This window comes from Diceros bicornis, chromosome 29, assembly GCF_020826845.1.
Source record: "Diceros bicornis minor isolate mBicDic1 chromosome 29, mDicBic1.mat.cur, whole genome shotgun sequence".
NCBI lineage: Eukaryota > Metazoa > Chordata > Mammalia > Perissodactyla > Rhinocerotidae > Diceros > Diceros bicornis.
In genome coordinates this window covers 18884389-18908153 of record NC_080768.1, presented here as the reverse complement: position 1 = coordinate 18908153, position 23765 = coordinate 18884389, and the positions used below count along the sequence as shown (strand labels likewise).

Here is a 23765-nt window from a genome sequence, read left to right as displayed (position 1 = left end):
GCTATTGATAAGTATGTACTTACTGCCATTTTTTAACTTTTTTTTTTCCTCAGTGTTTTAGTAGTCCTCTGTTCCTTTCTTCTTCTATACAGAATTGATGGTCACTTTAGTTTGACCTCTCTCTAAGCTGTACTCTTTAACTCCCCTGCTCCCTCATGTTTTTGATATCATATCTAACCTCTTTGTTGTGCATTTGTATCCATTACGTTCTAATTATGGAAATAGATAATTTTTCCTATTTGTGGTCTTTTCTTTTCCCCTTAAATCAGTCCCTTTAACATTTCTTGTAGCACTGGTTTCTTGGTGACAAACTCCTTTAATTTTTGCTTATCTGGGTTGATCTCTCCTTCCATTTTGAATGATAACCTTGCTGGGTAGAGTATTCTTGGCTGTAAGTTTTTTCCTTTTAGCACTTTAAATATATCGTGCCATTCTCTTCTAGCCTGTAAGGTTTCTGCAGAGAAGTCAGCTGATAGCCTTATGGGGTTTCCTTTGTACGTAACTTGACATTCTCTTGCGGCTTTTAGGATTCTCTCTTTATCTTTAATTCTGGACATTTTGATTATGATGTGTCTTGGTGTGGGCCTCTTTGGGTTTATCTTGTTTGGGGCTCTCTGTGCTTCCTGTACCTGGATGTCTGTTTCATTCCTTAGGTTAGGGAAGTTTTCATCTATTATTTCTTGAAATAGATTCTCTGACCCCTTGTCTCGCTCTTCTCCTTCCGGGACACCTATAACACGAATGTTAGTGCGCTTGATGTTGTCCCAGAGGTCCCTTAGACTGTCCTCAGTCTTTTTAATTCTTTTCTCTTTTACCTGTTCACCTCAGGTAATTTCTTCTAGTCTTTCGTCCAGCTCACAGATCCGTTCTTCTGTATCCTCTACTCTGCTTTTGAGTCCCTCTAGTGAATTTTTCATTTCCAGTATTGTATTCTTCATTTCTGATTGGTTCTTTTTTATATCTTCCATTTCTTTGTTGACATTCTCACTGAGTTCATCTATTCTTCTCCCCAGATCAGTGAGCATCCTTAACACTCTTAGTTTGAACTCTCTGTCGGGTAGGTTGCTCATTTCTGTTTCACTTAGTTCTTTTTCTGGGGTTTTGTCCTGTTCCCTTACTTGGAATGTATTCTTTTGCCTCTTCATTTTGCCTCTTTCCCTATGCTTGTGTCTACGTATTAGGTAGGTCAGCTACGTCTTCTGCTCTTGGATAGGTGACCTTATGTAAGTGATGGCTTAGGAGGCTTCCAGTGTGCTTCCCTCAGTTCTCAATGTTCCAGGCGTGACCCCTATGTGGGCTACGTGTGTCCTTCTGTTGTGGCCTGTTTGCTCTCCCTGTTGGCGCCCAGGGAGGCTGAGTTATGCTCCTGGCCAGCTATTGTAATGCTCAGCTGCTTGTAGTTGTTGTGGGCCCTTCAGTCTCTTTATCAGGTGTGGCGATCCCCAGCACAGTTGGCTGCAAGTTCTAATACCACATTTGTGTTGCAGTATTTCTTTTAAATGAGTAGGCCCCCACCGTGGCAGGTTGTTAGGCTCAGGGCCTTACAATTGCTGTAAGCCTCTAACCTATTAGGTCTCTTGTCAGCTCTCTGAGGATTGCAGCTGGGTGGGGCTGGCCTCAGGCACAGGAGCACCCAATTGTTTCAGGTTTTGGAAGGTGGAGCAAACCTCCTATGTGGGTCTTTGAGAAGTACAAGTCTTCTGCGGCTGAGAAGTTCTGCCGCCCACAGGTCCACACACACAGTCAACACAGTCCTGCCCCGTGTGAGTGCCCCGACCTCCCCAAGCGGACCCAGTCTCTCCACGGCGGGAGCCCTACACACTCCACCACCACCCCACACTCTCCACCCGCTCCTTGTGCGTGCCCTGCCCCACTGAAGTTGGCTCAGTTGCCAGGCTGCAGAGAATCCAGTCACCAATCTATGCAGGCCCACAAGTTGCCTGAGGGCTTGTTGTTGGGTGGGGCCTGTCTCTAGGGGGGGCTGCCTGCCCTGGCTGAGCTGGATTAAATCGGTGCTCTAGCGGGTGGGGCAGACCCTGGGCTAGCAGGCCTCAGGGAGAACTCCAATGGCGTCTGTGTCAGCACGCCCACACCAGGCCACAACAATGGCCGCCGCCAATGTCCCAGTCCCTGGAGAGGTCTCACCCCTCACCGAGTTGCACTCAGGGTCTATTACGTGAGTCTCTTGTCACCAAAGCACTGTACACCTTTCTTTCTGGTGATTTTAGGTTGCTTCCTGAAACGGGTGAGTTTGCGCGTGGGCCCTTTAAGAGCCAGTTTTAGTTTCTTTGTGAACCGGGTTTTCTGGGGGTGCTCCCCAATGCTTGAGTAGCAGGCACAGTCAGATATTATGCCGCTGGTCTCGATTGTGCTGGGTCCACAAAATGCCCACAGCGGGGGCGCTCCCGGCTCAGGGCCCGGCGCCTCCAGGGAGGCTGCGTACCTGTGAGCTGCTCCCGGCGGCCGTGAAGCTGGCGGCTTGTGAAGGCGGCGTTTTTCCTCTCCAGAAGGGAGTCTCTGCCTCTTCCACCTCAGTTAGGATTGTCCGTTGTTGCAGGAGTTCCTCTCATCCAGTTTTCAGTTCTGTCTCAGGGGTAATTTTTCCATGAGTAGTTGTAAATTGGCTGTGTCCACCGGAGGAGGTGAGTTCCGAGTCTGCCTACGCCGCCATCTTGACTCCTCTCTGTAATAGACATTTAAAAACAATAATAAATTGAGTACTTACTCTGTGCCAAGCAACTATCCCATATAGTCTTCACATTAACCCTAAGAGGAAGGTATAGTATTGTTTTTTCACAAACTAGGCACTGAAACTCAAGTACAGAAAAGTTCTGTGACTTCTCTAAGGTCACATAGCTACTAAGTACGGAGCCTAGGATATGAACCCAGGGATTAGCTTTAAGTATAATACTATTACTACTTTAGATATAACTTTAGAGTCATAACACAAAATCTAGTATATTTTAATGTATAATTATTATTTTTATACCCCAAATTAAAATTACTCTCTTAAAAATTAGCTTGTGAATAATAATAAATCTAGGAAATAAAAGTTCTGAAAACAAGGTTATCTCATGGGTTTTGTAGTCATCCTTAATAAGATGACTTCATGAAATGACATAATTTGTTTTCCAACACAGCTTTTGATATCTATTCCCATAGGTCATGTAACGTGGTTATTGTAGTACTTGAGTCAATTAAATTATCTTAGACTTAACTCTCAGTGATTCTAAAGACAAGTAACTTCATGACTCTAACAAATACATCATCTAAAGGCCAAGAAGAGTCAACACACTGCTATGTTATATTTAAAGGTATCTGTCATGACTCAATCACAGGATATTTCAACCACTCCGTAAGTGTATTAATCCCCATGACACTGCAGGTCAAACCTACACCCTAAAATTTAGACCCTCAAAGTGCACTCTGAATCAAATTCTAGACTCACATTTAGAGTAAGTCCCATGGTGAAAGACAGTATTACAATTTTAAAGCAAGCATTGATGCTCTGAATCTGATTTAGGGCTCTGACCCTACAATCCTCTGTATATGAATAGTGACTCCTTTTTTCCTCAAAGACAAGTGATTGATTCTGCTAAGGCCCTGAAAAATGCATTGTCTAATATGGCAGCCACCTGCCTATTGAGCACTGAAATATGGCTACCCAGAATTTTGATGCTGTAAGAGTAACATACACATCAGATATAGAAAACTTAGTACCAAAAAAAAACAGAATATAAAATATCTCATTAAAATTTTTTATAATGAGTACATGTTAAAACGATAACATTTTGAATATATTTGTTTAAATAAAATATATTATTAAAGTTAATTTTACATGTTTATTTTAACTTCATTAATGTGAATACTAGAAAATTATAAATTATATACAAGACTTGCACTATGTCTACTGGGCAGCGCTGTTCTAAGAAAACTGATAGCAAGATTCTAAAGTTTTCCTGGAAGACAGAGAACTGAAATTTTCAAGTTAGTGGTCTGGGGGGGGTCCATGCCTAACCAGAGAAATAGAATCAAAACTTAGGGTGAGAAGGAAGAGCCCTTCAGAGTGGGTTCATTACCTCAGTAGAAGCTTTGACCCCATCAAAAAGGAAATTCGGGTTAACTGGAGAATGTTCCAGGATTGAGACTGTGCATTTCCGACTGCACAGTAGTCTGATAGTCAAAGTCATTGTTGCAGGTCAGTTCTTGGGAACAGACTCTGAGGCAGAGATTAGCATGCAGAAAGTTTATTGGTGAGTGCTCTTATAATTAGTACTGTAGGGTAAGGAAAGAAACAGGATTAAGAAGAGGGAGAAATTAGCTTCCTCAGCTCACCCCATGAGGATCTCTGAAGTTGGGATGGCCCTTCAGAGTTGTTCCAAGTTCAAGTAAAGGCATTGGAACTTCACACAACTACAGTCATTGGGTACAGGTTGTCCCCCGGAAGGGGGTGTGATCTTGGGTGAGAGGCTCTCTCTAGCCAAGGGCAAATCTTGAAGAGGCCTAAGAGCTGAGTGCTGTGGGTGGAGAGGGTGGGAATAGGTGAACTATAGTTCACTCCTTGCTGTGCTCGTTCTATTTCTTTATGTAAGTTTAGAGCAGCACCTCCAGAGATTCCAGTGGGCATCTTGTGGGAAAATTACTGACCCCACCTCTGCAGCTGGTCTCAAGGCCACACTTGATACTCAGTCTCTGTCTTCTACTATCCATTCCAGATTCCCCAACCCTCAAATATCACTCCACTCTTCCACACAGATCATCTGATGGTGTGAAATCTTGGGCACTATACTCTCCTCAGGCTGCAGCTGCTGTATATGTCCATTTATATTTTTAGACATGTCCAATTGCATTCTCAGTTGGTTAAGGATATTCCAAAAGCAGATTACCTGAGTGCCTAACATATGTCTTAGTCTGTTCAAACTACTACAGCAAAAATACCATAGACTGGGTGGCTTAAACAACAAACATTTTTTTTCTCACAGTTCTGGGGGCTGGGAAGTCCAAGATCAAGGTGCCAGCAAATTCAATGTCTGGTGAGGGCCTGCCTGCTGGTGCATGGATGGCCATCTTCTTGCTGTGTTCTCAGGTGGTGGAAGGAGCGAGGGAGCTCTCTAGGGTCTCTTTTATAAGGGCACTAATTCCATTCATGAGGGCTCCACTCTCATGGTGTAATTACCTCTCAAAGGCCCCACCTCCAAATACCATCACACTGGGGCGTAGGATTTCAACATATAAATTTTGGGGGGACACAGACATTTAGTCCATCACAACCTCCCTGTAGTGGCAGCTCTACCTCCTGAGATGGAGGATCAGGGACAATCACGGTTCATTATCTCTATCAGGATGGTGATTCCTTTTCTTGTCTGTTGGTCTCTTGCCATAAGAAATTCAAAGTGCCCAGAAGCTACCATAGCATCAAGTTCAATGGGACTGATGACATGCCCATGGCAGAAATGTTCTTCCTTTAGGGACCAAGATCTTTAAACCCCCAGAACCCCAGTGTTGTGGGAACAAGAAGCAAAAATTCCTCAAGTGGGTCATTAGGAATTTTAGAAACGGGGACCACTTCTTCCACTCCTTGGTTCCTCACCAAGGTCTTCTACTTCTTGGGACCCAGAGCTACATAATGCTCATTGATTTAGGGCATGTGTTGTGTCCTGGAGAATGTTATGCCATCTCACAGGGAAGCTTACCTGAGTTCGCACCTCCATTGTGTTTCAACAGGCTGCTTCATCAGTCTATCAAGTTGGCATCTTCTGAGCAGTGTGGCTTGTGATAGGACCAGTGAATCTCATCGTCATTGACCTGATGGACCTGCTTTGCATTAAAGTGGATCTCTTGGACTGACATAAGGATATATGAAATCACTATTGTTGATTATAACACTCTGTAAGCTCTCAGAAAGTGATGTTAGCTGAGACCCTGTGGGCAGGAAAAGCAAATCCGCATTCAGAATATATGTCTGTTACTGTCAAGATGAATCACTGCCCCTTCAAGGATGAAGGGAGTACACTGTGATCAACTAGCCACAACATGGCTAGCTGGTCTCCTCAAGGAGTGATGCAATATTGAGGACTAAAATTTAGTCTTTGTTTCTTGCAGACTCCCCTGCTGATCTTTGGCCAGCTTTGATGAGTGGGAGCCCATGCTGTTGATCCCATGTAAAGCCTCCATTCCTAACACCAAAGCTTCTCCTTTTATGTGTCCATTATACTATCACTGGCATAGCCAATGACAGAAGCTGGCTGACCTCAACTGGCTGAGTCATTCTATTTGTTTGCCCCTTTCAAGGTAGGTGCTCTCTGGTAGGTGTTAAAATGCAGTTCACAGATCTTCACATATTGTGTCTACTCCCATAGTTCCATCTACATGCCACTACCCCAGATATCCTTGTCTTTGATCTTCTCATCTCTCTCTCCCTAGGCCCCAACTATCTCTCCAGGTGATTCATCACCACCCACGAATCTGTATATATTCCAACTTGAAGCTACACCTCTTTCTATGCAAACTAGATGACCAAGTGTACTGCCTGAAGCTCTGCCCATTGAGAAGATTCCTCTCAAAGCCACATGTGATGAGAGAAGAAGCCAAGCTTCATCAACCCATCATTGGAGAAAAACTGTCCCTAGGAAGGGATTGTGACATTGACAGAGGCAGCTTTCCTCACCGACAGCTAATTCCAAGAGACAGTTGACAGTTGAGGACTGACATCAGTAGCATTCTAAGCAGCTGAGGGAATATGTCCTTCAGTACTGAGGAGGGACCTGGGCAGAGCATAGCATCCACTACAGTTTATTTTATCCTTGGATAATCTAAGGATGTGAGTCAATGTTGCATTATTATCTTAAAAGCTCAAATTGAGGATGAACATGGAAATCTGCTATAGTGGAAAATCTGGAGATGGAAGAATATTTAGTGTCCTGTAAATTATTTGCGTTACTACTCATTTCCTCATCATTTATCTTTGATTGCGTTTAAATCCATCTTTGCTTCTCTTTGAATATGTCAGATGGGGTGGCTGCCTAGTACCAAATTATGGAGACAAGCATAAAGAGTTCTGGTTAAAAGTAGATATGGGATAAAATGGCAGGTTTAGCACACAAGTAGCAGAAAGGGACATTGTGGCTTATTTGGGAGCTACAGACTAGGTGGACCATTGTAACTGGATGCATTATGCTAACGTAACTGTATCATTATGCAAATGTGGACACAGTCGTTGGTCTTTGGATCATCTGTGTTCAGACTCCAGGGTGATGTGAAAGTCTCATGGAGATCCATGGATTCTGAGTTGCCATTTAGTAAGTTCTTCCCACAGTGAACTAAATAGTTCTGTAACGGCCTGGATGAGTTATCACCACCGCAGAAACACTTCTATTAACTCCCTGTGAGTAATTTCTGCAGTGAATGAATCTGGCTGGCTTTTCTCAGAGTCCCAATCGAAATAGAAATCATAACTGTTGTTTTACACACCAAGTGCTCTAGAGTTTGAGATACTGACATTATTTTACATGCATTTATATTAATTTCCTGAGTTTTCCTGCTCATTTTAAAGAACAGGATTATTACCGTAACATGTTTTAGCAAAATAGCTTGGCAGACAAAGTTACTGAAGCTGAATATTATTTCAGTAGTCATTAAGTTTTTTTTGATACCACAGTGAGCTCAAAAGATACCAACGTCCTTTCAGAAGTCTCTAGTTCAGTAGGTTCTTTATATGAAAAACATGAATGATTCCTCAAAGCTCCTTGAGTGTAAACTATTCTATATCTATTTTACCCTAATGCAAAAGGTTTGGTAAAATACATACCAAACCCTTACTACTATATTTATAATAGAAGTATAAACCCTTACTACTATATTTATAATAGAAGTATAAACCCTTACTACTATATTTATAATAGAAGTATAAAGGCATTAATTCTAAAGTAACACAATTAAGAATAGGAGGTGGTTTTTTCCTATAAGAATTCTTATGACGGTTATTTTAATTTTAGTAACACTGACAGTACCATTCTTAAAAAATAAGCAAAGTATTGGAAAAGTATTAAAAAGTACTATTTTCCTTATACATTACTAAAAATCCCTGTCATGCAAATTCTAGTTATGAAAGCAATTCAAGCTTTTTGAAATACTGAAAACAATTTTTATGAAAACAAATTTTTTTTTGAAAACAATTTAGTATTTTCTACTGGAAGAGCAAAGCCACAGGTAGTCTTTTTTTTTTTTTTGTGAGGAGGACTAGCCCTGAGCTAACACTCAATGCCAATCTTCCCCTTTGTTCTTGAAGAAGAGTGGCCCTGAGCTAACATCCATGCCCATCTTCCTTTACTTTATATGGGACGCCGCCACAGCATGGCTTACCAAGCAGTGTGTTGGTGCGTGCCTGGGATCCTAACCTGTGAACTCCAGGCCACAGAAGTGGAGCGTCCGCACTTAACCGCTTGAGCCACCGGGCCGGCCCCTACAGGTGGTCTTTTTAATCTAGTTAACAATGTAACCCAGGTTATCATCTGATCAACTAAGAATGGATTTCCATTAACAAGACACTGTCTGTCCTTCAGGAAATGTCCACAATTTACAGTGAACTGGGAGAAGATGAAACTTCTGTGACACAGTACATAACTGTTCCTTTCAGTTTTCTTGGAAGTATCTTTTGTTCAGAATAGACAATTGTGTGGTCTTCCTGGAAAAAAAAAACCTGAGTTAGTGGAAAAGTGATGCATGAAGAAGATCTCAGTAAAAATTTGAGCCAATACTCCTCTATGGCTTTCATGTTCTTTAATATTTAGGAACATTTTATGATACTTGAAACACACTTTTGGGGTAAAAAAAATAACTGCAAACAAAATCCACAGAGAATATAAAAAAATTATTTTATCCCAGGGTGATGAAAACTATGAATAATATTGAACATATTAGTGAATACTCTATTTAATGACATATTAAATATATAAATATAAATTTAATAAGTAAAATTATATGCATATTGTTTGGCAATATTTTTTGACTATTATTGTCATTATAACACATCCCATATCAACAAATACATTTCTAAAATATGGTTTTTATTGTCTGAATCATAGTTTATTGCATAAATGTACCATAAGTTAATAAATCAATCCTCTATTATTGATCACAATTTCACCATTATAAAAATGCTATGTAATTATTGATGCTAATTCTTAACTATTTCATCAGCATAAATTCCCAGAATTAGAATTACTGTATGCATATTTTAAGGCTTTTGATAATTTTTAAGATCTTTACTGTTCTTAAGCACAGTTTTAATAAATTTCGGTCACGTTCCTGGAATAACAGCAGAAATTGATTATGTGGACACAAATCTGACATCTCTGGGGTTATTTTGCTTCCCTTGAAAGCACTCTTGAAAATTTCATGCACTGACAAGAGTTTATTCAATTACTCATCTGTTTGTTGAATTCTTATTACATGTAAAGGTCTTGAGAGATACGGGGAATACAATAGTGAATAAGATTTATAAACAAAGTCCCTGACCTCATAGAGCTTACATTCTAATGTAGACTATAAACAAATAAACAGGAATTGTAATAAGGAGTGTTTCACATTGTATAGGCAGAGATGTTGTCACCAAGTCATACCAGAATCACTCACAAGGTCATTCCAAATCTATCATACAACTTTAAACAAAGTATGGAACTCGGGCTAAGAATCTCAATAACAATAAGTTAGTCAGGTACAGCAAGGAAGAAAAAAATGTTGAGCATCACTGAAATATAGTACAAAAATTGATATGATCGAGAAATGAAGAAAGTACCTGGGAGCCACCTAGATCTGCTTTGAACACCAAAAGAATGCATCTCAGAAGAGATGATATCTAAGATGATCTATGAAAAATAAAGATAAGTAGGATTAATTAGTTGAAAGGGGGCATGAGAGTGAGAGGAAGGATGCCCAGAATATTCCAGGTAGAACCAATAGTAAGTAAATAAATAATAGTAAGTAAATAGTAAAGTGCTGAAAGTGAGAAACAGCCTATTATAGGAATTGAAAAGAATTCAGAGTAGTAGGACTGTTGAATTCAAGGGTATTTTGGTAGGAGATAAATGAGGTTAGAAAGGAAAGAAGGGAATAGAGACATGAAGGAGTTACACACCACCTTAACTAGATTTTACTTTAGAGTCATAGGAAATCATTGATTGGTATTAAGCAAGGAAATGGTGTGATCAGATTTGAATTTTGCAAAGATCACTTGGACTGCATTGTGAAAAATGGATCAAAGTGTGGCCAAGTTAGAAGCAAGAAGGTAAATCACAATGAGACTGCAAGAAACGATGACAGCATGACATATGGTGATGCCAATGGGGAAGAGCGGTAGGGGCTGGTTTATCTAGTGATGAAATTGTGATTGCTGGAATGGAGAGGGTGGGAAGAGAAAGAGCAAAGAATGAGCCCCAGGAATCTGGTTTGAGAAACTGAGAGGCCAGGGTGAAAGTCACTGAACTAGAGAACACTTTCGGAGAAGCAAGTGTAGAGCGGGGAGCAGCAAGTGATACATTGAATTCGGACACATTGAGCTTGAGAGGCGTGAGATGATCCACAGAGTGATTGAGCAAGCAGATGAGTCTGAGGCCTAGAAAAAAGAAATAGTTGGAGATAAATATTGGGACGCTGGAATCAATAATATACATCATAATCAAAGCCAACTGAGTGGATAATTAGCCAGACAGAATGTAAAGAATGAAAAAAGAGTAGAATTTAGGTTATAACCCCCAAAGATACCAATATATAAAGGGCGGAAGATTACTGCAAAGAAATCTAAAATGGAGCAACAAAAAAAATAGGAACAAAAAAAGAAAAAACAAAAAAGGAAGAGTGCAGGTCAGATCAATCAAGAGAGGAATATTATTATGCCCATTTGATAAGGCTTGTAGATAAGATCAGAAATTCCTATAAATTCCTTTTTTAAATTAAATGATCGATTGAACAGATAAAACTTTAAGATACAAAGATCCCTTGTTCCTTAACTATAACTAGCTCTTTTACATTTAACGAATATTCTCCATCTAATAATATTAAGAGCAATTTACGAAACATTTATGATCTTGGACATACATGGCCAAAAGAGGAATATATAACCTAGTAAGAAGTAGCTAATTGGATTCAAATCAGTTGCTCAAATATTCAGTGAGCAAGCTCCATGAGGGCAAAAATGATCTGAGTCATAAACGGTAAAGAAACTGAGTCATGAACAGCAAATCAATTTGACATACAGATGACTGAATTTAAAAAAAGCCTCAGAGTATAGATTCTCTGTTTTCATAAATATGGCAATGTTTCTGCTTGTTTTTTTGTGTGTGTCACAAAAAAGTACTAGACAGATTTTATTTAAAAGTTAAAGGATATGTTTTAAATCATTTGATTTAAAATACAAACTACATGGCAGAGAGCAAGTTTGTGTGGGAAGGGGCCTCTGAGCAGAGGCTGGCAGTCAGCTCCCAGGGTACATGCCATCATGGAAGCCTGCCTGAGCTGTATCTTGCCAGCCACGCCCAACTCTGCCAGTAGAGCTCCAGGTGGAGACACAGGAAGGATTGCTTAACTTATTTATTAATGGTTAATGAATCTCCTGAGCAATGCAGAACCGGACAGTGAGGACTGACAATCGAAAGTTATACTAGGTTGAAGTTATTATTCCCTGTGAATAATGCAATGAAAATAAGATATGAACTGTCCTTCAAAAGAATGATAAAGAGGGGTGTCGCTAATTATTACCTTTTGTTGTGCTGTCCATCATTGCCCCTAAAACAGAGCTGGAGAAAGGTTTTCTCTTCTCCACACATTGACTGAAGATTATTGGCATCCAACATTAATTTTGATCAACTTTCTAGTCATTTCTTGTTTTCTTCTCCTTAGGGAAACTTTTCACTGACTGCTCGAGTCAGCAGTGTGTTTCAACACTAAGTCTATTCTGAAAATCCATCCAAAGAATCTAAATGTTAGTTTTCTTCAGCAGCATAAGACCCATGCCAAACCTTTTCTAATCCTATCTATTCTATTTGTGTCTATTTTTTCCCTTTCTTCTGAGAAGTTGTTGATTTTTCCCATCATAAATTTTAAGTAAACCTGAGAACAATGACTAAATTAACAAATGTATCACCAGATGTGTGTTTGCCTTGGCAACTTTTCCAAGTTAGCGAAATAAATATTCTTTTTATGACACAGAATCTCTTATACCAGAACATAAAATTGAACAAATAATCCAATATCTTAGTTATGTACATGATAGTGTCTGTTCATGAACATATTGGGAGATCTGTGCTTCAACGCATGAAACTGTGTTTAAATATGGCTTTACTCGACCTAAGCCAGACTCAGTATTTTCTGTTAAGAACTTGGATTTGCTGCTCCCCCTACAAGACTTTGTTTTGCCTCATACAACTTTGTGCTTTTTCAAAGTTGTTTTGAATATTCTAGGTTCTTTCCTTCTTCATAAATTTTTGAATCAGTTTGTAGATTTCTTTAAAAAAAAAAAGCCTCCTGGGATTTTTGATGGGCATTGAACTGAATCTATAGCTCTATTTGGTGTTGAATTGACATGTAAACCATATTGAGTCTCTGGCCCATGAACATAGTATGTCTCTTTATTTATTTAGCTTTTTGATATCTTTCATCAATGTTTTGTTGTTTTGGGTATGCAAATCTTATAAATATTTTATTAGATTTATTCCTATTTGATGTTTTTTGACTCTATTGTAAACAGTATCATTTAAAATTCAATTTTAAACTGATCATTGCTAACACGTGGAAATGTAATTGATATTTGGATTCTTGTATCCTGTGATTTTGCTAAATTGGCATATTAATTCTAATAGCTTTTTTCATAGCTACATTGTGGTTTCATGTATAGACAGTCAGATTGTCTGAGAATATAGACTGTTTTATACCTTCTTTTCTAATCTGTGGGCCTATTTCTCTTTCTTGCCTATTGCACAACGTCAGCAAGATGTTGACTAGGAGTGGTGAGAGCATTTGTCCTTGGTTCCCAATTTAAGGGAGAAAGCATTCAATCTTTCAACATTAAGTATGATACTAGCTGAAGACTTTTTTTGTAGATATCCCTTAGTTTGCTGAGAGTTTTTGTTGTTTTAAATCAGGAATGAATGTTGAATGTTGTTAAATGCTTTTCTTACAACTATTGAGATAATCATACGGGTTTTTTTCTATAGTCTGTTAATACAGTGAATTACACTGATTGATTTTCAAATATTGAAATGATCTTGCATTCTTGGAATAAATCTCACTTGGTTGTGATGTACTATCATTTTTATATTTGCTTGGTTCAATTCTCTAATAGTTTGTTGAGGATTTTTGTGTCTGTGTTCCTGAGGGATATTGGTCTGTAATTTTCTTATAATGTTTGTGCATGTTTTTTGAATCAGAGAGTGAATTGGTAAATATTTTTCCCTCTTCTATTTTCTGGAAGAATTTGTGTAGAATTGATTTTATGTCTTCTTTAAGTATATTCACTTTATTTTACTTCTCTTAAAAATGTATTCTCCAGTGAAGCCATCTTGACCTCGAATTTTACTTTTGGAAAGATTTTTAACTACAAATTCAACTTATTTAATATAAGTATTGCAATTCAGGGTTATCTATTTCTTCTTGAGGAGTTTTGGTAGTTTGAGGCTTTCAAGGAATTTGTCCATTATATCTAAATCAGTGCAGTCCAATAAAAATATAATGTGATTGAAGTTATAATTTAAAATTTTCTAGTAAATATACATTTAAAAATAAGAAGAAATAGATGAAACTGATTTTAATAATATATTTTAATCATGTGGAGATATTTTTTTTTTTTGTGAGGAAGATCAGCCCTGAGCTAACATCCATGCCAATCCTCCTCTTTTTGCTGAGGAAGACCGGCCCTGAGCTCACATCTATTGCTAATCCCCCTCCTTTTTTTCCCCCCTTTTCTCCCCAAAGCCGCAGTAGATAGTTGTATGTCGTAGTTGCACATCTTTCTAGTTGCTGTATGTGGGACCCCGCCTCAGCATGGCCAGACAAGCGGTGCATCGGTGTGCGCCTGGGATCCGAACCCAGGCCACTGGAAGCTGAGTGCGAGCACTTAACTGCTAAGACACGGGGCCAGCCATGGGGCTTAATAATATATTTTATTTAGCCTAATATATCAAAATATATTAATTTCATCATATAGTGTATACAAAATTATTATTGAGATATTTTACATTTTTATTCATTCTAAGTCTTTAAAATTAGTTGTGTATGTTTATACTTAATGCATATTTCAGTTTGGATTCGCAATATTTTACATGTCCAATGGCTGCCTGTATCTAGTAGCTATTATACAGGATAGTACAGATAAATTGTTGAACTTTTAGTATAAACTTGCTCATGATATGTCTTGGCTATTCCATTATTGACTGTAGGATCTGTAGTGATGTCCCTTATCTCATTCTTAGTATTGCTAATTTATGTCTTCATTTATTCTTTTCTGACAAACCTGGGTAGAAATTTTCCAATTTCATTCATCTTTTCAAAGAATCGACTTTTGGTTCTATTGCCTTTCTTTATTGTTTTACTGGTTTTGTATTTTATTGATTTTTTTCCCCTCATTTTCACTATTTCCTTCATTTTACTAACTTTGGAGTTAATTTACTCTCTTTTGTTTATTCATTTCTTAAGATGGAAGCTTAGATTAGACAATTTTCTTCTTTTTAGTATGTTTAATTTTTTTCCTCTAAGCAATGCTTTAGTTTTATTCCTCAAATTTTGATATGTTATTTTTATTACCATCAGTTCAAAATATTTTCTTATTTTCCTATCCATTTCTCTTTTGACCCATGGGTTATTTAGAAGTGTATTTTTTGGCTTGCAAATATGTATGAATATTTTACATATTTAAATATTTATTTCTAATTTAATTCATTTCTGGACCTGGATCATTCTTTGCACAGTTTTAATTCTTTTACATTTATTGAGATCTGTTTTATGGTTTATCTTGATGAATGTTGCATGTGCACTTGAAAAGAATGTATATTCTGCTTGTTGTTGGGTGGAGTGTTCTGCAAATGTCAATTAGGTCAAGTTGGTTGATAGTGTTTTCACTTCTTACACATTCTTACTCTCTACTTGATGTCTCAATAGTTGAGAAACAATGTTGAACTTTCCAAATATAACTGTGGCTATGTATATTTTTTCAATTCAGTTCTACTAGTTTTTGTTTTGTGTACAATGAAGCTTGGTCACCAAGCGCACACACGTTGACAACTGTTGTGTTCTTTCAATGATTTAATTCCTTTGGTATTATGAATTCAACCTCTTCAGCCCTAGTAATATTCTTTTCTTTGAAATCTAATTTTTCTGATATTAATGTAGCTATTCCAGTTTGCTTTTGACTAATTTCAGCATGTTATATATTTTTCTGATATTTAGTTTTAACTTTTAGTATATCTTTTTTTCATCATGTGCTTTACTCTATCTATGGCCTTATATTTAAAATGTCCTTATATATGGTTTCTTGTTGACAGCATATAGTTGGGTCTTGTTTTTTAATCCAACCTGACAACCTCTGCTTTGTAATTGGAACATTTACTATCTACACTATCTACACATAATGTGATTTAGACTATCTTTAGACTATCTACACATAATGTGATTACAATATTAGATTTAAACCTACCATCTTATAATTTGTTTCAACTTGCCTCATTTGTTCTTTGCTCCTTTTTTTCTTTTCTTTGCATTATTTTGGATTGATTATATTTTATAATCCTATTTTATCTCCATTTGCTTATCGGTTATAGCTTTTTTAAAACTGCATTAGTGGTTACTCTAGAGTTTATAATATACTTCTTTGACTTCATACTCTAACTTGAGATGATATTGTATTACATCAGATATTAAAGAATACAATATTTTGTATTCCTTTAACTATTATGAGCTCTAAACTGGATACAATTAAGATTCTTATAATCAGTTTGAGCTTTTTGAGAGTTGCTTTTAAGCTTTATTACAGCGGTATCAAACAGAAAAGCCTTTAGTTTATAACTAATTTGTCCCCATTACTGAGAAAATTCCCTCTAAGGATTCTGCCTGATGCCCTTTCAATTAGTAAGTTTTTCCACTCTGGCTTTGTGAGTTCTCAGAATTGTTATGTTACTCATTTTTGGTGGTTATTTCTTCATTTTGTATAATTTCTATGCATGCATGTACAGACCTATACTCAGCAGGAGTCTCGAGGACACCCTTCTGCAGATCCTCAGATCTGCAGACTTTCTCTTTGCAGCTCCCTCTTCTTCCAGTACTCTGACCTGAAGACTGAAGCCTGCTCCTCAACTCAGCAAAACCACTAGACTCTCTTTTCTCCCCACTCGTTCCATTGTGGCTTTGATACTCTCTCCAGGCATTGAATTGAAGCTTTTATAAAGTAATCTTATTTGTTTTTCTCTTTTAAAGGTTTCACTGTCCTGTGCTACCTGGTGTCCAATGTCTGAAACTGTTTTTAAAAACTTATATTTTTATGGTTTTCTAGTGGCTTTAGGTGGGAAGGTTAATCTAGTCCTGGTTTTTCCACTGTCGCCAGAAGTGGAATTCCTTCTTTAACTATTACAAGCACTTAGGAGAACTATTTATTTGTATATAATACCATTTTATATAATTACATAGTAATCCAGCAACTGTGTGAAACCTTCTTATAAGCTTTAATAATTTATCTGTATGTTCTCTTGGGTTACCTATTTCAAAAATTATATTGGATATAAATGTCAGTTTTGTCTCTTCCTTTCCAATTCTTTCACCTGTTTCTTTTTATTTTATTTATTTTTCATATAAATTAGACAACTTTTACTAAATGAGAAAACTACATTTAAAATGTGCTTTAAAACAAAATGAAATTAGAAAAAAAGTTGTATGCATGTTAAAGGTTTTTTGCTTTGTGCTAAAAATCAAACATATCTTGCAGTAATACAATGTGTCAGTTCATCAAATGTAGGTTAACAGGATTCTCAATTTAACATTTTCAAAGATGATATTAAGGTCAAGAATTTCACATCTACAGTGGCACAAAAATATGACGTTCATCCCTGTGAAGCTTACAGATTTGACATTGCTCAGTCAAAGCTTCTAGAATCATATCCAACAGTGTCACATCCAAAGAATCAAAAACCGTGTCTTGTAATTTCTTCTTGTGAAATCCTTATGCTTATATATGCCTCTAGTATAATGTTAAATGGAAGGAAAAATAGCAAGTATGCTGGTTCTTGTTCAGATATTTAATGGCAATGCTCTTCTAACCTGTCAGCATTAAGTATGATGTAAGCTAAAGTTTTTAACGGAAACTCTTAATCAGGGAAAAAAATCCTTTCTATCCCTTCTTTGAAAATAATTTTTTATTTACTTTGTTTATTTTCCATGGTGAATCAATGTTGAATTTTATTTTATTTTATTTTTTATTTATTTATTTTTTTTGTGAGGAAGGTCAGCCCTGAGCTAACATCCGTGCTAATCCTCCTCTTTTTGCTGAGGAAGACCGGCTCTGAGCTAACATCCACTGCCAATCCTCCTCCTTTTTCTCCCTAAAGGCCCAGTAGATAGTTGTATGTCATAGTTGCACACCCTTCTAGTTGCTGTATGTGGGAAGCGGCCTCAGCATGACCGGAGAAGTGGTGCATCGGTGCGCGCCCGGGATCCGAACCCGGGCTGCCAGCAGCGGAGCGCGCGCACTTAACCACTAAGCCACAGGGCCGACCCTCAGTGTTGAATTTTAAAAATAATTTTGCCTTTATAAGATTCTATTTTATTTATTTTAATATGCAAGTGTGTTGCATTATATTATTACATTTCGTGATCTTATATAATGTTTGAATTTCTGAAATGAACACTTCTTGCTATGATTATTATGATGATGATAATTTTAATTTGCTGATAGCATATTTAAGGTTTTTGGACCTAGGTTGTGTATGTGAGACAAGCATCTAATTTCCTGTCTTAAAATTGACTAGTTTCAATATAGTTTATATTCTCTTTAAGGATGTGGGTAGTTTTCTACCCACTTCTATTTTTTGGTAAATACACATTTATGATTGTCTTGTCTTCCTGGTGTACTGAACTTTTATCATTATGAAATGTTCCTGTTTAGCTTGGTTAATGTTCGCTCCCTTGAAGTCTACTTGGTCTGATACTGCTACAGACACTCAGCCTTCTTATGTGGATGGTTTGCATGGTATATTTTTGTCATCCAAAACCCATCTATTTCTTTACTTTGAATAGGTGCATCTTGTGGATAGCATATAGTCAGCTTTTGCTTTTTCAACATTCCAATAATGTCCGCCTTTTAACTGAAGTGAATGACGATCTAATGTAATTGATATGGTTGGATTTACGTCCACCATGTTTCCTATTAGAGGTTGTGTTTGTCCCCCCAGTTTTCTTGTCCTTGTATTCCTCCTGTATTGCCTTCTTCTGGAATATATGAATATTTCTTAGAATTTAATTTTATTTTACCTGTTGGGTTTTTTTTATAGCTATATGTCTTAGTGATTGCTCTAGGAATTATAATAAACCCTTAACTTCTCAAAGTTTACATAGAGTTAACATTATACCACTTTACATACAATGTACAAATTTTGCAAGTGCGTAATCACTCGCCCACCCCTTCTGCTTTGACATTCTGGTTGTCATATGATTACATTTATATATGCTATAATTCCTATAATGCTGATTATATAGAGACATATATACGTATATACGTATTTTTAAAATAGTGGTATGTATTTTAAAGACAATAAGATTTTAAAATAGTCTTTCATATTCACCCACATATTTATCATTTCAGATGCATCTTATTGCACCCTATAGACCCGTGTTTCTTTCTAGCTTTGTTTTACCTCAGCTTGAAAAACTTCCTTTAGCGTTTATTATAGGATCGATTTGTTTAGTTTTTATTTCTCTGAAAATGTCTTTATCTCATCTGCACTCTTGAAGGACATTTTCACTGAATATGGAATTTTTGCTGACAGTTATTTTTTTCTTTTAGTATTTTAAAGTTGTGTTTTATTGTCTCATGGCCTCTATTTTTTCTGATAAGAAGCCTAGGATCACCCAAATCATTATTCACTTATGTGATGTGTGTCATTTTTCTCTGGCCGCTGTCTAGGTTTTCTCTTTCTCTTTGATATTTAGCAGTATGACTGTGGTGTATTAAGGCCTCTGTGTGTGCTGAATGAATGCGTGTGTGTGTGTGTTTTATCCTGTTAGAGTTCACTGAACTTCTTGAATCTGTAAATTTATGGTCTTTCATCAAAATTATGAAATTTTAGCCAGTATTACTTCAAAAAACAATTTCTGCTTTATTTTCTCTTTCTTCTCCTTCTGAGACTCATACATATATATATGGCATTTTGATAATGTTCCACAATTTCCTGAGGATCTATTATTTATTATTTTTCTGAATCATTTTCTCTCTGGTCTTCAGGTTAGATACGTTATATCAAACAGTCATCAAGTTCACTAACTCTTAGGTCTTTTTCATTTTGCTGAAAATCTCATCCAGCAAAATTTTTATTTTAGACATGTTTTAGTTCTAGAATGTCCATTTGCAATAGTTTAGATTTCTCTGCTGAGATTTTCTTTCATTTATTTTAAGAATATGTTCTTTTATATCCTTGAGCATAATTATAATAGCCACTCCAAAATCTGTATCTGGATCATCTCAGAGTTAATCTCTCTTGACAGTGTTTTCTCTTAAGAATGTTTTTCTTGTTGTTGTTGATTTTTTTCTGTTCTGTTGTATGTCAAGTAATATAAGATTGTATCCTGAAGATTGTAGAAATTCTGGACTCTGTTATCTTACTCTGAAGAATACTGATTCTTATCATTTAGAAAAATATATTAAGAAGTAACTGAACTCAAACTGCAAATTCTATCTCCCCTATGATGGGTAAAACCTTAGTTGGCCTATTTGGAGTCTAGAGATTTAGGTTATATTTTTATGCAATATTAAGTTTCCCCTCTCTTGCTCTTTCTTCTCTGTGATATGTTCCTTCATTTACCAGCAGCTCTAGATTTTTAAGTTGATAAGTCCATGAGTTTCCATCTGAGTTTTAGTTTCCCCATGTGGCAACAGCTGCAGACTGCTCTCATTCTAAAAGCAGTTAAAAAAACCTGGAAACTGCCCCCATGCTGTTCTCTTGTTCTAAGGGCAAACTTCCCTCTAGTATTTATCTCATTTTTTTCACTCTCCAGTGACTTCAGGCAGTTGGGGTTTCTTTCAATATTATGTCCAGAGTTTTTAGCTCTAATGTGTGGGATAGATGGTCCAAAAGGAAAATGCTTAGCCACGAATGGGAGAACAACACTTTTCTAGTCTTTCAATTAAAAAGAAAAAATAAAAATTTATTTCTTGAAGGTTTAAAATATACCCGAAAAATTATCTATACCTGTGGTCATTTGAGATATAGCATTTAGACTAATTCAATTCCTGTAATTCCTTTATTTAAATTTTATACTTCTAAAATATAGTTTTAAAATCATATTTTTAGAAAATTATTAATTTCATCTCATTTTTCAAATTTATTGACATAAAATTTTTGCAATATTGTCTGAATATATTCTATGGTAGTTACGTACCCTTTTCATTCCTCATACAACTACGTGTGCTTTTTTCTTGCCTTTGTAAATTGGGCTGAAGCTTTGTGCATCTTATCCATTTTGGGGGGAAGGGGTAAATAACATTGAATTTACTGACTCTGTTTTTGTTTCCTATTTTATCAAATTCTCTCTTTATATTTATTTTTTTCTTCCTTCTCTAGACATGTCTTTTAAAAAAAATCTTAGCTCTTTGGATGTAGGTCATTTCTTTCTTTTAAAAAAAAATGTATTTTGGACTATAAACTTTAAAAATACATCTTTAATAGTGTCCCAAATATTTTTTATACTTTAGAAAATATTTTTTAATATTTTTATCATTATATTTTAATTATTTTTAACATTTCTTCTGACTTTCCCTTTAAACTCAAATCATTTAGGAACAGCTTTATCTCAATAAATGGTATTAAAAACATCTGCTATCTTTTTATTTTGACTTTTATTTTAGCTGCAGTTATAGTCTAATATGTAGCCTGAAGGAACAATTTGGTAAATGTTTTACGGACACATTAAAGAAATATGTATATTTGGTTTTTTCCCTATGTGTCAACAAATATATATATATATTATTTTTTCATATGTGTTGTATGCACAACCTTACAGTCCAAACTTTTGTCTTTTGAGTCATCTTAGGTGAATAAAGTCAAGATAGGAGAGAGAACACACAGTCACAAAGAAAATAGTTTCAATAATAATATAAGGGAAAGTACCAAAGGGGAGATGTGTATGTGTGGAGTCAGGGGAAGGGGGTGATATTAAGGCTATAGTATCATCCATGATTTTACCAGCAATCTCAGGGGATTAATTTATTATAACATAAAATTTCACCTCATGAGCTTGCCGAATACTTGTCAAGAATTGTGGGATGTTAGCATTAAAAGGGAAACTTAACAATCACCTAATTTCAAAGGTAAGGAAAGTTAACCAAGGTTACACAACTAGTTAATATAGAAAAGACTTGGATGAAGGGTCTTTGATTATGGGTCAGTTGATCTTTCCTTTACACCAATAATTCCCAAATTCAACTTCTCAGACAACTAGAGATTTAGAAGATATTTTCGTTATTTCAAAAAGCCGAATATAACATATATTTATCCTCAGAAACACCTCACAAACTTAAAATGTCATTTTATAAAGCCAATATAGTAGTACTGGTTGTCTTGTGGTGTTAGAAAAAAATACTTTAAATCATAGTTACAGATGAAAAAGACATGAAATAATAAAATAAATCCTTGGTGGGAAATTTGGGAGCTATTGCTTTATACCATACTTATAATCAACCTTCTTCTGACATGAAAAACATAAGTTTTTTCAGAATCTTCCAGTAGTTTTTATTATCCCATTGGTTTTGTAGCCATCTAAGATTTAAGGAACATTCATTACTACAAGGAGTCCATGCTGGTTTCATATTCACTGCAAGTGTCATTAAAAAGCCAGTGAAAACTGGCTTTAAATTGCATATAAACCATCTCTAATAATAATTTAATGACCTATCTCATCACTTGAGGTTTGTTTTTCTTTTACATATGAACAGCAATCATGTCACTAGGCAACTAAAAAATTAAGCTTCAAAGAATAAATATTCTTCAAAAATAAATTTAATTGCATTTTAACCTGGAGACAGAAGATGCTGTCTGATCAAGGTAACAAAAGTTGTTGTATGTGCTTTGAATAATTTCACTTGTAGATGTTAACATTTTGAATAGTTTTTAAAAAATCATCGTTGCCTTTAAAATTGTGAATTTACTAACAGACCTATGAATCTAGTCTTTGTAATTATTTTTCTTCTTAATGTTCCAGCTTCCATCTGTGTATAATCAGCTGATAATTCATACATGATGAGTCCATTCAATTCATATACATTGTTCTTTACATAACATGGTATCTATATTATCTACCATAGCTTTTGCCTTTTTAAAAGACACAAGAAATAATTCAAATGATTTTATAGTTAAATAAATGGTGTTATATTATTTTGATAAAACAAGGTTATAGAAATTAGTTATTGATGAAATTTAAACTTTAAAAAAGCTTATTTTAGGGGCCGGCCCGGTGGCGCAAGCGGTTAAGTGCGCGCGCTCCGCTGCGGCGGCCCGGGGTTCGCTGGTTCGGATCCCGGGCGCGCACCGACGCACTGCTTGGTAAGCCATGCTGTGGCGGCGTCCCATATAAAGTGGAGGAAGATAGGCACAGATGTTAGCCCAGGGCCGTCTTCCTCAGCAAAAAAAGAGGAGGATTGGCGGATGTTAGCTCAGGGCTGATCTCCTCACAAAAAAAAAAAAAAAAAAAAAAAAAAAAAAAAAGCTTATTTTAAAAAGTATAGTGATTAACATCTTTCATCTTTAATAAAGAATGTTTAAACAGAAACTTAGAAAATTTAGATAAAGAAAAAGGGAGAACTTCCTGACCAAGAAAGTTTGATATTGAATTCCATTTGAGTCTCATGAAATGTATGTTAACAGGTTAAGCATTTACCTAGCTTAGATGAATATCTCAATTTGAGATCTCATGGGCGGAAGTAACACATTTAAATGTGCATGAATAATTACATAAATAGATGTAAATGTAAATTTGAAGCTTATCCAAGCTCATTGAAATCTTTTAAGAATTATTTTTAAATTTTAGAATTAAGATGGGCTTCAGAGATTATCTAGGTACTAAAATACAGAAAGTTAGAACTACTAAAGGCATCTAAAACATCATAAAACCTTCAGGTTCAGATAAGGAAATTGAAGTTCAGAAAGTCTGAGAAACTTGTCCAGAAATGATTTATTTGGTTTCAAGCAAAATTCGCATTAAAATTGTGCATCACGATTTCTATCATTATTCCACAAATCATGAGAAGAGTGGGCCCAGATAAATTTTAGCATTCAGCTCTTAAGTCTGTTTCACAAACATGCTCTCCTTTATTGGGTTCTGAATGAGCAACACACTTTAGGTGCTTAGGTGCTGTTATGCTGGGAACCCAGATCCCACTGTTAGTTTTGTCCCTTTAAACGTTCAGCTTCGTGATACAATTGTGTGATTTAGAATGAGAGCCCACTTCTGAAGATCAACCTGAGTCTGAACTTAATCTTAGAGATTTGATGGAATAAATCTATAGAAGATCTTGCATATTC

The 23765-nt window shown here is 36.2% G+C and overlaps 1 long non-coding RNA gene across 1 annotated transcript in view; it reads left to right on the top strand.

Annotated features, from left to right (window-relative positions):
- The first annotated feature begins 1875 nt into the window (after positions 1-1875).
- Positions 1876-23765, top strand: part of LOC131393954 (uncharacterized) — a 99513-nt gene continuing 77623 nt past the window's right edge. The window contains exon 1 of the long non-coding RNA XR_009216018.1: positions 1876-2176. This is a non-coding gene — a long non-coding RNA (uncharacterized LOC131393954). The remainder of the gene's footprint in view (positions 2177-23765) is intronic.